The following is a 15,881-nucleotide window of genomic DNA, read 5'->3' as shown; positions in this document are numbered from 1 at the left end:
CATTTGTAAAGGGGAGCAGGTTGGAGCTAAAATGTGTATAAAGGCTCCAATGTTTGTTCTGAAAGGGGTAAATTGTTGGATAAGAATGGGCAGGAAATTTTTTTGTCTCAGCTATCTTTATCTTGAGGTAAAGCTGCGTTTATTCATAAGCTTATCAAAAGATGCATGTTTGTGTTGGAAACTGTTCAATGGAAAGGATCACATAGACATCTCGCTTCAGTGGTCTACTTAGTGGGCTCCTTTGTCAGACTCTCCTTTGGCTCTAAGCAATATTAGAATGGCTAGGTATTTTTATAACAAAGGTATCATGAAATTGGATCATTTATGGGATGGCCCTCTTTTTGGTTGGAGAGACCTCGAACAATTAAAGGTAATGTTTTCTCTAAAAAACAGGACTCTTTAGAGGTCCTAGAAGGAGCCTTAAAGGTTTGTGTCAGATGGACTCCTCAGGTGAGAGCTATTGATTTTTGCTGGAGAGACTGGGTTTGGTCTTCCATCATAAATTTTCATTTTCATTTTACAATTGGGCACTACTAATTTCAAATTGTTTCTATGGAAAGTGTAATGGGGGGCTCCTCCCTCTGGTGACAAACTTGCTGATAGGAACATGGCATCTCTCCTGTGTAAGAGATGCCTAGCAGCTACAAAATCAGTTAAACATCTCATGATTGAATGTGCTTATAGCCAACACTTACTACTAATAGATTCTCAAAGCCCTTTAAAATATGTTTATGCTTGGAGAGTATTGAAAAATCATTTATTTTTCGGGGGGTTTTTAATACCCCTCTACAAGAGTAGGAAGTCACTATAAGCTTTGTCAGATATTTTGTGCTGTGCGAGATTTGGTGTGAAAGAAATGATTTAATCTTTTAAAGAAAAATGATTAGTGGTGGGCTAGACAGTGACTAAAATCAATGATTTCGCCTTTCAAAGCAAAATGATTAGTGGTGGGCTAGAGAGTGTGAGAGCTAATGCTCTCACTGCCCTGATCCTATTTATCAACTCTCGAAAGTTAAATTGTTTTGCATGGAAATCTACATAATTAAGGTGTACTTAATGACTGTTAAGCTGTTTGTCTCTGATGAAGAAGCCTTAGCTTGGGAAAGCAAACTAATTTTTTGGTGGAGCTTGTAGATGAATGCAACCCTGTGTGTCAGGATTTGAAGATTAGTGCCAGTTAAACTATTCACTGTACATCTTTTGCAATGTCTATTTGTAGAGTTAGATGAAGAAGCCTTAGCTTGTGAAAGCATACTAATCTTTTGGTGGAGCTTGTAGGTGGATGTAACCCTCTGTCTCGTCAGAATTTGAAGATGGATGTAACCCTCTGTCGCGTCAGAATTTGAAGATTTGTACCAGTTCAATTGTTCACTGTACATCTTTTGGAGTTTTTGTTTGTAGAGAGGATATTTATGTTAAGTGTGTAGTTTGACTGGACATTCATTGCAGCTCTGATGTCCGAGCCATTTTGTACATATTTTTTTGTCTTTTTTCTTTAATTTTATTTTCATGAAAAAAAGGTTGGACGAGGCGGCCTGAAAAGGAGAGGGGACAGGGTCCATTGTATTCTTCAGGGTAGACTCTGAGTTTCACCACCATCGCTTATTTCACCTAGGAGAGGGGAAAGGGCACCTCTGTATTCTTGGGGGTACTGCTTTATTTCACCTAGTTTCGTAAAGTTGGACGAGGCGGCCTAAAAATGAGAGGGGAATGGCCTAACTTTTTTCATGTCTCACCACCCATCCCCCTCCCACAAGAAGATCTCTCACGAGTCCCAAAAATCTGGACCGTCAATGCCAAAGTCAAAACAATTCGCAACGCCGATTACGACGTGGCGGTGCCTAATTAAGAGGCGCAACACAAAGTCAAAATCTGTTGAGCCGCGTACGTCGAGTTCACAAACAAGGTGGCAGTCACCGATGCTGCTTAGCTGGGCGAGGTAGGACGCAGGAGGGTGGCTTTGCGCGATAAACGTCTGCTAATAATCCACGGCCCTCGGTGGGTGGGTGGGTTTGGAGAGTAAATGCCATCGATGAGGCGGGAGGAGCGCACGTCTTAAAAGACTCTCTATATAAGCAAGGATAGAGACTACTACGTATTCTGCGTGCTAACAAGAGCTCACAGAACTCAATCATCATTATTATTATTATTAATCTAGTAATGGAGGCCATGTACTTGTGGGGCAGTAGAAAGATGACTGTGCTCTTAGCGGCGAGCCTTCTCGTGCTGCTGCTGGCAAGCGGCCGTGCCCCGGCGGCCGCCACGTCGGAGGTTGCGCAGGACAACGTTCCCTGCTCCAAGGTCAGTATGAACATGGTGCAATGCGTCGGATACCTTACCAAGGGCGGCAATGGGCCGACCTTCGACTGCTGCAAGGGTGTCCGGGCTCTGTCCGCCCTTGCCAAGTCCAAGGGCGCCCGCCAGTCCATCTGCAAATGCCTGGAAGCGGCCGCACGCAACGTCCAGATCAACACCTCTGCTGTCAAGAAGCTGCCCACGGCCTGCGGTGTCGCCTTCCCTTACTCCTTCGACACCAAGCAAGACTACTCCAAGTAAGTACACGACATGGCAGTCTGCTGTTATAAGAAGGGTGTTTAAACGCACATAATACTCTCTTCAACTCTACTCGCCGCAGGATCAAAAGCCACGCGTGTGGAGACGCTCCGGAGGCATATGCAGTCACCACGTACTCTCGGCCCAAATTATACAATAGCTTGTCATGGTCTGTGGCATGGTGTCCTGATGATTGACTTACTACTTTGAGATTGCTTAATATAAAAAATCATTTTGTTTGATACATGCAATTTTCTATTTTGAGATCGTCATGGTGTGCTTAATCAAACTTTAGACTTATTAATTAATTTTTTTCTCTGTCACTCAACCTTTAGACTTCATAAGGTTACAAACCTTTTAAAGTCTATGGTTAAAAGATTTACATTTTCTATAGCCCAAGCTTTCATTTAATACATACCCTATACCTTACTCTCCCTACCTCTCCCCTCCAAGTGAAAAAGAATGAGCCCTCTTGCCTTTTTAAAGAAAATCGTGAGCCCAAAAAAATGAAGATTATGGAGGACATTATGAGCCCAAAAAATGAATCATTATGGAGGACATCAACCTTTAAAAATAGAATGTAATGGAGGCTAACATAGATAGAAAGAAAGCATGCGGACCCAACACCATTTCCATTTTTGACCTTACAAAAAACCTTAATAAACATAACAAAATTTTGGTGTCTTGAACCCAAGGTTTGCACACACCAACTAATTAATTAATCACAAAAAAACGTTTCGGGTGCATATTCAACTGTACCTTCATGCAATTTCTATTTTGAGATCGACGTCAACCTCTTTTAATCATTGGTTGCAATTGTGCGTATATAAGCATACACTACGAGAGGATACGTGCATAGCTACGTCCATAAATGTGTTGCAAACGAATAAAATTTGGAGTTTCAAATATCTCTAGCGTGGCTATGCACACGGCTAGGGCATGCAGCTCTACAGCCACACATGTAGCCACGCGCATAACTGAGTGTACAATCACGTGTGCAGTTTGCACAAAACAAAATGGGGCGAGGAACAAAATGGGAGAGAAACGGATCTGCTTCTCTCTCCCATTCTATCTCCCTCCCCTTTTTTTAGAGAAAAACTCACACATGCATGAAAAATAAAACATTTATAGTAATATATTATAAAAAACTTAAAATACATATACATAAACAAGTTTCATTCAGAAATACAAACATATATTGAGAGTAGTTCACATCAAGTTTTACATATCGCTTTTACATAAACCCAAAAAAACAAGTCATTCATATTGAAAATAGGAAGCATCCACATGGTCAACATAAAAATAGTGTAATAAAGAACAAGTGAACTAAGATAATATTCGTAAGATTATGTAGATTATCTTCAAATGTAGTCATCCTCCTCCTCATCATCATATGTATCCTCCCCACCACCACCACCTTCATCATCACACTTTCATTCTTCTTCTACTAATGAAAAAGTATACACATTTAGTGATAAAAAACACTCATATAAATCTTCGAAGAAACTAAGTACACGTGGAATCAACTCCTCAGCGCATAGTTGCATTGCTTTACGATGTCGTCATCGGTCACCACTCCCTCTTGTTTAAGCCACCCCCAAGTTTCAGCTTCAGTATGATGTCTGCGATAACTATTCTCACGATCTCCTGGGATGCAACTGTTGAACCAACGTGAGAGAGAGAGAGAGACACGTCATATGCATCCCCAAAGGTGTGTAGAATACACACAATAGATGAGTATATATAGAGGAGATCCTAGGGCTATATATATAGAGACATTCTATATATAGCCAACACCCCCGCTCAAAGAAGGGTCTCTAACTGTGGATGAAAAAACCCTTGGGGGCTCAAGGGAAAAACCCACAGCTCTATATACACCTACGGCTATATTAAATTATTTTATAGTTACAAAGTATTATTCAAAGGAGCTACATCACTCCCATATATACAATAGCCATGAAGGCTGCGAAGGAGCTACATCGCTCCCATATATACAATATCCATGAAGGAGCTACATCACTCCCATATATACAATAGCCATGAAGGAGCTACATCACTCCCATATATACTTCATCACTCTTATGTGTACAATAGCCAAACGAAGGCTTTGAAGGTCATCCATTTTCATATTGTCTTGATCCATTCATGTAGGTTGGGTGCGAGTCTATCTTCGTGGGATGACGATGCCAAATAATATTTTTGTAGTCTCTTCTCTATATTGAAGCTCAACAATATCCAAATACAATCCTGATCCATAAACCCTGTAATATGGAAGAAGTCTCCATAACAAATGGAAAACCATAATTTTGTTATAGAAATATGAGATGTACACGAAAAGATGTACATAAAGAAATAGACATAAAGGTATCTATTATATGGTTGCTTAGGAATATAGTCCATCCGCAAGGACATGCATGGCAATGTCAACTTGTGGAAGATCATCCAATCAATGGCAAATGAACTAGATTTGGTAAGGGAATCTGGTTACTTGGAGAAGTTGACTTGGAAGATTGACCTGTCACTAAAATAGAAAATGACACTCATTCTAGTTAGTAAGGATATCATGGAAAGCTAGAATCATATCTTTGCCATGGGAAAAAATCTATGACATAAGATCAAACCTCCAATATTATGAGTCAAGATAATGAGACAACTATAACTTGGATCAAACCTCCAATATTATGAGTCAAGATAATGAGACAACTATAACTTGGATCAAACCTCCAAGATGACATGATATGAAAGTAAACCTCATAAGATGACAGGCCGAGAAATCAAACCTCTTCTTACGTCCATAGGTAGAATAACCAGACATGATGAAAAAGCGAACCTCTGACATGAAACAATAATTAGGATGTAGACACCTCTGACAGGATGAAAAAGCAAACCTCTGACATGGCGTACTTGAAAGTAAACCTCATAAGATGATAGGCCAAGAAATCAAACATGTGACATTCACAATCAGGATAGTAAACCTCATAAGATGACGGAAAAAGAAATCAAACCTTTGACATCCACAAGCAGCATGTAGCCAGGATGACATGATGTGAACATAAAGCTCATAAGCTGATAGGATGAGAAATCAAACCTCTGACAGGAAGAGAAATCAACGGAATTTCTTGTTAGTTACCATAGATTGAATTCCAAGACTTGACCACCATTATAGCCATTTAGACCTGCATAGTTGCATTGTCGACCACAAAAGACATTGATAGACTTAAATAAACCTAGTCAATCTGATGAGCCAAAGCCAAGGCACGGTGCATCCAAACACCATGGCGTCATTGATACAATCCATGGAAACGTAGTCAACCATCATTCACGAAACATGTAACCATCATCATGGAACAACACCATGACATCATGGATAAATGGAAACACAATCAACCAATATAGATTAGCCAAGTGAACCAACATCAACGAAACATGTAGCTTGGAATGACCAACATCAACGAAACATGTAGCTTGGAATGACCAACATCAACGAAACATGTAGCTTGGAATGACCAACATCTGTCTTCAGCTATCTCCACGTGTTCTTCTTCTTGGATTGTGTGGCCTGATGCAATCATGGGTGGCTCTCGAAACCTTATGAGCTTGTGTTTTCCATAGCCCTCTAGACATTTGGGCTCCTTAACACCACATGCTAATGCATAAGAAGTGTAAGACAAAAAGTAAGAGGCCCTAGAGGCCTGCTTATTCACATAATCCCCAAATATATCTATGGCGGACAACCTCTCTATTAAAATGATCTTTTCCTTTTGCCATGGAAGATCATGTCCACCTAATACCCTAGACAAACATTTAAAGAAGTAAACAATGGCTTCTCCATTGTTGCTCAACTGCCTATGGTAAATCAAGATCTTAGCACTGCCTAGATCATGAATATAATGAGCTAGGCTTGACATTTTGCCAAACCCAGCTGGCCTGCTTCCACTTGATCTCTGGAGGAATGTGTCATCCTCAATTTGTAGCTGCCATGTATCAAAAGATTATAGTGAGACAGTGATACATAACTACAAAACATTTAAACACAACATAAAGTATTTGATTTGAAGTAATAATATCATACCCTCTCATTTTCATCAGCAACAAGAAGTTCATCTTTCCAAAGATTTATTCCTCTCCCCTCCAGTCCAGCCTCTTCTTTAAGTTTTTCCTTATGAAGTGATGAGAGATTCATAGCTTCCTGGGTGAGCTGGAAGGCAGCTTCATCTGGCTCTTGGAAACTTTCAGCCTCTTTGAAACAAATAGTAAGGGCCTCTGTAGGATCAAAGGTTGTTTCCAAAGCTAGCAGTGAATGGTCATCCTCTATGCCAACCTCCTTGTCAAGCCTTGAAGCCTGGGCAATAAGGGAAATGGCATAGTCCTCCCTCAAATTGAACATACACTCTATATCATGGAGGAAAACATAATCTTTACCACCAATCAAGACACCTGGAAGCATGGGCACTGCATAGTTGCTGCTCTGAACATCAAAGTCTTCAACTGGCTGTGCTTCCCTAAGAGTTTCAGTCCTTAGTTGAACAAGGTCAAGAGCAGCCACTTGCAGCCCCTCATCCTCGAGGTTGATATCTTCTTCCTGATCTGCCATATCTGTTGCCATAGGAATATCCTCTTTTACCTCCGCTACAGATATATCTTCTTCTTCAGTCTCCTGCCCTTGCTCTTCTAGAGATTGCTGTTCAAAGACAATGTACATAAGGAATGCCATGTTTTCCTCAAGCACTCTACACTTTCTGGTGTGCAAGTTACAGCTGAATTTATATTCCTCAGGCAGGCTGTCAAACCTTCTATTCACATGGTACCTCAGCTTGTCAATGGAGACAATATGATTTAAATGCACAAAAACCTTTTCACCTTCCACAATCCTTCCTGCCTCTGTCAGTTGTTTGAAGGTATCCCAATGGTCTGAAAGGAAATCTCTGTGATGGTCCAAAAGAGAGCTCATAGTGAACTCCCTGTTGAAAATACTGTGGTATATGTGGAAGTTCCTTTGAGCCTTGCACTTGTGAAGAAAGTCAAATAGGAGCAAATCTGGAGATTTGTCCTCTTCTGGTTCCCTTTGTTTTGAAAGGGAAGACTCACCTTTCTGCTCTAGTCTCTTGCTTTTGCCTGAAGCAAAATTTATATAACATGAATTCTATATGCTCACATATGCAATCAGATAATGTATAGGATATCACCAAACAAAACTCTTCATAAGCACACATGAATCACCTGGTGATTGCTGTGGTCTGAGTATAGCAGCAGAAAAGTCCAACTTCCTCTTGAAAGGAAGGGCCTGAGGATCAACTATTCCAAAGCAAAAACATTTCTCATCATCAAGAAAGACATCTCCATGGACATAGAAAGCAAAACAATGAGCAAACAGTAAAAACCAAAAGAGACACAAGACTTTGCAACAAAACGCAATGCAGATCAATTTGAAAAATGTAAAGTGCTCTCCTCGCATTTTGTTGCAAATTCTGAATTTCTACTGACATCCATTTCCAATCAAATGCTAGGGATATCTCACAATGTTCAGGACAGTAAATGATGCAAGGAGGAATTCCCCAGTGCAAAAGAGATTAAAAGAAGGAGGAAAAAATAAAAACTAAAACAAATATCAGAATTTGCAAGAAAACGCGATTTGGAGCATTTGGAAAATATAAACCTCTATAATCGCATTTTGTTGCAAAATTCCAAATCCTACTCATATCCATCTCTAATCAAATCCTAGGGTGATCTGCTAGATTTCTAGGCACTGAGATTTAAGAATTCTACAGATGGAAGAAATATATATCAGAAAACATTGGAAAGGGTATAGATCTCTGACCTTTCTTTTCCTCTTCCATACTGTTGGAATAGCCCTGGAGATTCTCCTGCTCTCTTCCAAAACTGAGCTGTAGCACTGGTAACCTGGAGATCTGGTAATGGTAGTAGTCTTCAGACAGGTTGCAGAGTGGATGGAGTGTGTTGGGTAGAAAGTGGTCAAAGTGGGAAAGAAAAGGATGATGGGAGGGTGCTGGCAGGGATGGAATACGGGGAGGGAAAAGTGTTAATGGATCTAATTATGAAATCATGATTGGCACAATTTCCAAGGCAAAAAGTGACCCACAAATTTCAAATCCCAAAAGATTTGGTGGGACCCACACGTGTTAAAAAACGACTATATCTCACACGTGTGGTATTTAATAACTCCATTATTTGTATTTTGTAATAATCTACTCTCCTAACTCGGTTCTCTTGCATCTCTACCTCCCTACTCCACACCATCAGCATCCAGACCAGCAGCAGAGGTTCATACCCAGCACAGGATACTCATCATCAGCACAGAACACTTGCAGATAGCTTCCAGGTTAGTAAGAAAATCTTTTTCCTTTTCTTCTTGTTTAATAGTATAGTAGGGTAAGGAATTGATTGATGTGATGTAGGTTACATATTATGATAAATATTATATGCATTTTTTAGATTTTCTCCACTGCATGTAGAAGCAGGAAGACTTTTTATTTGGGCCTGTTGAATGAGAGTTTGATCACTTCTTGATGTCCATAGGCTCAATCCATGTTGCACCAAGCTGCATACACACTGAAATGACTAAAGGCATGCTGAAGTATGTTGTCTCTAGAATTTGCAGCAAAACGCGAGGAGAGGATTTTAGAAATCTCAAAATAGTCCAAATCGCATTTTGTTGCAAATTTTAAAATGCTTCTTCATCTACCCATTTCAAGCCTGCATAGTTCTTCTATAAACACAATACATATTGTTTATAGTTGGAAAGATAGAGAATTCATCATATGAATGCAATAGCATGTTGTTTCAAGTATTTGCAGAAAAATGCGATTTTGAGCTATTACAAATTTCAAATCTTCATAATCGCCTTTTGTTGCAAATTGTTCAATTTTGCTTCATCCAATTTGTCACCTTCTTTAATCATTCTATGTTCTCCATGTTTCTAATCTTTTACTATTGCTTTGTATGGACCTTTTCAGAGTGATGGCAAGAACCAAGGCAACTGCAAGGAGGTCTGGCAAGGGGCCAGGGCTTGCAGCAGCAGCAGCTGGGGCTGATGTCAAGGAATCTAGTGTGCCTACAAAAGGAAGAGTTGCACATGGCAGGAAGGGGAAGCCAATGAGCATGCTGCAGCAAAAGTCCAAGAGGTTAAAGCATTCTGCTGGTGTGCTAAAGGAGATCAGGAAACAGCAAAAAGCTATAGGCTTTGCAATCCCCAAGGCACCTTTTCAGAGGCTAGTGAGAGAAATTTGTGATAGCTGGCACCTTGGTTTCAGGTGGAACAGGACTGCCATTCTTTCCTTACAGGAAATGGCAGAGGATTACTTGGAGAAGTACTTTGAAGATGCAATGCTTGTAGCAGCCCATGCTCACAGGGTAACTCTGATGGCCAAGGACTTCAACACATTGTCCAGAGTGAGGTGGAGGTATGACAAGCTAGTCCATCCTGTGAAATGGCAGGACATTAAAATGAGAGACATATTATTAATTCCACCTACAAGGAAATTGAAGGCAGACAAGGTGAAGGTTGTTGAAGTGACCCACTCAATGAGCACCAGAGGGAAAGCTGCTTATGAGGAGTCACTGAAGCAGCAAATAGAGGAATCCAAATCTGCTATAAATGTGGAGACTGTACAGATGGAGCTACAGATACAGAGAAGGTTGCAGGAGCTGGGCCCTAACATAGTTGTCCATATTGAAGATGATTTTTCAGAGAATAATTTTGACTTGACAAGAGCATGCTTGGCAGCATTGGCTCATAAGAATGAGTATTGCTCAGATACTATCATTCTTGCAATGCTCTAGTAAGTGTCTTTTATTTTACATTTGTTTGCAAAACAATCCTTATTGTACCTCCTCCCTTACACCTTACCTTAATTATTGTTTTGTCCAATGTAGCATGATGAGAAGCTGGCTGAACCATGCTGTACAGCATACAGTTTATATTATTGATCCTGCAATTTCCTTCAAGTTAAGAGATCCAAAGGAAACTCCCATGGATATTTCCAATTGGTTCAGACACTGTGATTTTGATCATGTTGATATTTTGCTACTTCCATACCATAACAAGTATGTGTGTGGCTGCTTCTTTTGGGATTTTCCTTCAAGATTGAGTACTCTTGTAGCCTTTGATTTCTTAATGCTTTTTTCCTTATGCAGTGACCACTGGAGCTTTGCTTCTATTGACATCCAGCAGAAGCAATGCTTTTTATTCAACTCTCTTAGAAACACACACAGAGAGGTTAAATTGTAAGTGGTTTGTGTGCTATTTTTAACTTTAAACTTCATTATTTGGATTTAATGCACACTAACTGAATTATATGTATTGCAGTTGTATTAGAAGACTTCTAGATGCATTGGATCACTGTCCTCCTAATGTCAATCTTTTGGATTCAATAGAGCCAATAGATTTAGAGGTAGAAAGTTGCTCCCTCTACTGATGTCTATTTCATGCTATGCCTTTGAACTTATTGAATAATTTTATTTTGTTCAGACATTAACAATTTCTAACATATCTTTCCAACTATCCAGACACCACAACAAGATGATTCAAGTAGCTGTGGCTGGAGAGTGCTGATTAGTGCCAAATATATACTTTCAAGCTATTTTGAGATAGGACAGCCAGAGCTTGTAAGAAAAAATAATTTTCATTTAGCTTCAAAAAATTTGATATTGGTACAAAGTGTTCTAAATCATCATATCTCATTGCAGATGAGAGAAGATAGCTTCAACTCGAGCTATGTGTATAGTTTCAGAGCTGATATAATTTGGAAGTTTTTGAAGTATGCCTTCCCCAAACCTATTGTACCAGCTACTGTCGAGTTAGGTGAGAGCTCTAAAGTCCGAGAAGGTGTCATACACCTTGATGACACAGATGATGCAGATGTGGTGCCACAAGAACAAGGACCTAGTGCTGATGAGGAGAAGCCACAAGAATAAGGACCTGTTGCTGCTGATGTTATTGAGGAAATGATGGAGCAACAGCAAACAGATGCTCCAAGGGTAGTAGAGGAGACAATGGAGCAGCACCAAGAGACTGTACACGACAAGATGGAGCAACAGAAAGTAGATTCTCCAAATAAAGATGATACGGTGAGCTTGGACCATGTAGAGCAGCCTCTAGATCAGCCTGTAGATAAATAGAAAATTGTTGTCAAGAATATGTTCTACATATGTAATTAAACACTTCTGTACAGAATTTTGCATTTCTAAATATAATACCTTTGTTTATGGAGTCTGTGTTATCTCAATTTTAAAATTTTCAATGTCTTTGCATTTTATTGATCTCTCTCTTCTTTTGAGCACCTGCAGAAAAGCAATATGAAACAATAGGGTAAAGTAAACTAATAGCAGTGCTTAATGAGACTAGGATAAGTCACATGGTATACCTTCTTATTGTTGTAGATAAATAAAAAGTCCTTTGAAATAGAACCTTCTGTCTCAAATAGAATGTCATTGCGCAATTGAGCTAGGGAGCAACATTGTCTTAATGTGATATTGACTAGCACATCACCATTCTCAACAACATCAATATCAAGAAGTTTATTTTCTGCACCAAAAGAATCTTCATCTTGATCCATAGGGACTAGTTTTGTACCTAGCATTCGACTGCGCTTATAATAAAAAGAAAAAATGAAATTTTGTGATGCAACCATGTACTTCAGTTGCATAGAAGGTTGGACAACCTCACAAAACACTGAACTACATGTCTTCTTATCCCAACCTTTATCCAAAAATTGTGGCATGCATGCCAGACTTGTTGCTTTAACTGTGAACATTGTTTTTGAAACCTTCACTGGAAAGGTATTAAACAAGTCTACAAAAACTGTGAGAGGCATGCACAAAGAAATTTTTATTATCCTTGTGGCAATATTGGGCCTCAGAGCTTTCTGTACTTCTTTGAAAAACTTGGCTCTATATGCCTCTGTAACACTAAAATGTGGGAGAGGCCAATCCACTGAATTCCATGCTGGAAGGTCTTGTTTTCTTAACACACCATGTGTGTGCATTGTCCAGCAAACTGATAAAAATGATCAGTAAAAAATATACCGGATTGAGCTAGCTATCGACCTTCGTATTGTTGTTCTCCTATCGATCCATGCAAAACATCTATAAATCCCAGAATACAATCGATGTTTTGCCATGTCTCATACGATGAAGGGTATAAATCTGAAATAAAATAACACAAGAATATCAATAAGCAAAGAAAGAAAGCTTTGTCTTAAAAATCCATGCACCTCATAAAGAACAAAACCACAATAGAAAAATATACAATTAGGCCTGTGTTGCGGAAGATCATTTGGATAGTCTCGCAAGACAAGTTCTTTATGCATGTACACATGCTGAATCAAAACTTCTTTCACCGATATCTTTCCTCTGGTGATTTTAAAATCTCGTACTCTTCCCTTCCATGATGCCAAGAAAATATTTTTTGTCTGGGGTCTCTTTCTTTTACTAGGTTGCATGAGCACCCATGCTCCTTTCGAAACAGTAAACCTTTCCCAAGTTCCTTCCGTTTTGACTGTACTTGAATTCTCTACCGAAGAAATAGAAGAAGCAGGTCGACGGGGTAAGGATGTGTGGTATAATTCTGCCTTCATAGCATTATCATCCACAGAGCGTCTTCCACAAGAACGACCATAGTTTTTATTCACCATGGATACCTTGTGAATCTGTAACCACAGCAAAGTAATGTAAACAAGATAACAAAGTGAAGTTTCAAGAAAGAGAAAGTAGGCAGACAGATAGTTGACAAGAAACATCTTACTCTAAGCCAAACTGGATCAAGGGAGCAGTTTTGGAAAAGAAGAGGTTACTGCACAATGAGGTAGTGGTGTAGAATGGTAGACCTTTCGAAGGAAAGGCAGCACAACAATTCAAAGTTCAAAGGGAGGTGGAAGCGGGAAGGCCCTTGTCAGAGAAAATGTCAGACTAGATTCTATCTTCATGTCCAAAGATCTTGTGAGAATAAAAAACCAATCTCCACATTAATGTAGCACGCTTGTACCTACATAAAATATTGTTTCTTTTATCTATTTTCTTTTATTTTTGTGAATTTCCAACGTTACGTTGGCCCTCTGTTCATTGGTTGAGAGCTTATTTTTCCAAACCGTAAAAGGCCCCAAAATGAGCTCCCTTTTTTCCTAATGGTGTATACTTTAACTATGTACCTAAGGAAATGAGGACTTTTGAATATCTAATGCTCAATTAGATTGTGCAACTATATTCCCAACTTTTCATGTGATGTTCTAACAAAAGAACTTGAAAGGAAATTCCTTCGTTAGCTACTATGAGATACTAGCCACTAAAGGTAAACAAATGCCTGTTTTTTTACTATTTACAGGGTTCCTGAGTGGACAAAACTGGCCCTCTGATCCTGCAACCACCCAACCATTGATACCCATATGCCCAAGGGAGCTAATTCCCTTATGATTCGCCTCTTGCTCATCAGCCCATTGATGCTTGGATCTCCTTGTTGATAGTCGCATCTTGCATAGAAGTGAATGCATCTCTCAGTGTTTCTCCATCAAACCCGAGATCCTATAAATAGTTGGGTGAGGAGAACAAGCAAGTGTTTCTTTTGTGACTCCATGTGAGATAGAGTAGAGAATTCAACTTCACAAATCAAGATAGGAGAGAGTGGATATGATAGAGGGGGAGGGAAGATATTTGTAAGCAAGAAAGGGAAGAGTGGAGGTGAGAGAGAGGGAGGGAAGAAATAAGAGAGGGTTAAAGTGGATATGAGAGAGAGGGAGGGAAGAGGCAAGGGAGGGGGAGAGAATAAAGATTGGCAAAATAGACAAGGGAAAGCGAGGGAAGAGACACACACATGGAAGAAAGAGAGAGAAAAAGAGCGATCAAAATTGAAAGAATGACTGAAATGCATGATTACTGCCAATTTGCACTATTTTTGGCCATGGGTAATGTTAATCATCACACTTGGACTAGGAATTGTTATCTTTAAAAAAGACCCAAAAATCACTTTTGTAGGTTGTGATTTGTGGCACTAAGTGACATAATCTTTGTGACACTTGGTGTGGCACAAAATTTGTGATGTTTAGCATCACATTTGTGACATTGAACATCATAAAAACATTATTTCCTTCAAAAAATTCCCAAAATGACTTTGTGTCTGACATTTACAACGATGTAAGTTTTGTGACATTAAAACATCACTAATAACATCGTTTTCTCCTAACGTTTTAATATCTCTCGCCACTTAGAAACCAAATACAGTAAACTTTTTTTTTAAAAGGGATGTGACATTAAGCATAGAGTTTTCTTGTAATGTTTCTTATGAAATATGTGTTATGTTTTCTATGCATTTAATTTTACATGCTACATGTTCGTAATTGTAAGAATTGACAGTTGGTTGCATCCCAAGAGATCGTGAGAATAGTTAATCGCAGACATCATACTGAAGCTGAAACTTGGGGGTGGCTTAAACAAGAGGGAGTGGTGACTGATGACGACATCGTAAAGCAATGCAACTATGCGCTGAGGAGTTGATTCCACATGTACTTAGTTTCTTCGAAGATTTATATGAGTGTTTTTTAGCACTAAATGTGTATACTTTTTCATTAGTAGAAGAAGAATGAAAGTGTGATGGTGAAGGTGGTGGTGGTGGTGGTGGTGGTGGGGAGGATACATATGAGGAGGAGGAGGATACATATGATGATGAGGAGGAGGATGACTACATTTGAAGATAATCTACATAATCTTATGAATATTATCTTAGTTCACTTGTTCTTTATTACACTATTTTTATGTTGACCATGTGGATGTTACCTATTCTCAATATGAATGACTTGTTTTTTTGGGTTTATGTAAAAGCGATATGTAAAACTTGATGTGAACTACTCTCAATATATGTTTGTATTTCTGAATGAAACTTGTTTATGTACATGTATTTTAAGTTTTTTATAGTATTTTACTATTAATGTTTTATTTTTCATGCATGTGTGAGTTTTTCTCTAAAAAAAAGGGGAGGGAGATAGAATGGGAGAGAGAAGCAGATCCGTTTCTCTCCCATTTTGTTCCTCGCCCCATTTTGTTTTGTGCAAACTGCACACGTGATTGTACACTCAGTTATGCATGCGCGTGGCTACATGTGTGGCTGTAGAGCTGCATGCCCTAGCCATGTGCATAGCCACGCTAGAGATATTTGAAACTCCAAATTTTCTTCGTTTGCAACACATTTATGGATGTAGCTATGCACGTATCCTCTCGTAGTGTATGCTTATATACGCACAATTGCAACCAATGATTAAAAGAGGTTGACGTCGATCTCAAAATAGAAATTACATGAAGGTACACCCGAAACGTTTTTTTGT

At 39.2% G+C, this 15,881-nt stretch overlaps 1 pseudogene; it reads left to right on the top strand.

The window, feature by feature from the left end:
* The first annotated feature begins 2,160 nt into the window (after positions 1-2,160).
* Positions 2,161-2,750, top strand: LOC147616537 (non-specific lipid-transfer protein 1 pseudogene; annotated as a pseudogene).
* The last annotated feature ends 13,131 nt before the right edge of the window (positions 2,751-15,881 follow it).

The sequence above is a fragment of the Cibotium barometz genome, chromosome 38, assembly GCF_041138505.1.
Source record: "Cibotium barometz isolate CiBa-2024 chromosome 38, ASM4113850v1, whole genome shotgun sequence".
Lineage (NCBI taxonomy): Eukaryota > Viridiplantae > Streptophyta > Polypodiopsida > Cyatheales > Cibotiaceae > Cibotium > Cibotium barometz.
The sequence above is the reverse complement of the archived record's forward strand: the minus strand, read 5'-3'. Positions and strand labels throughout refer to the sequence as shown.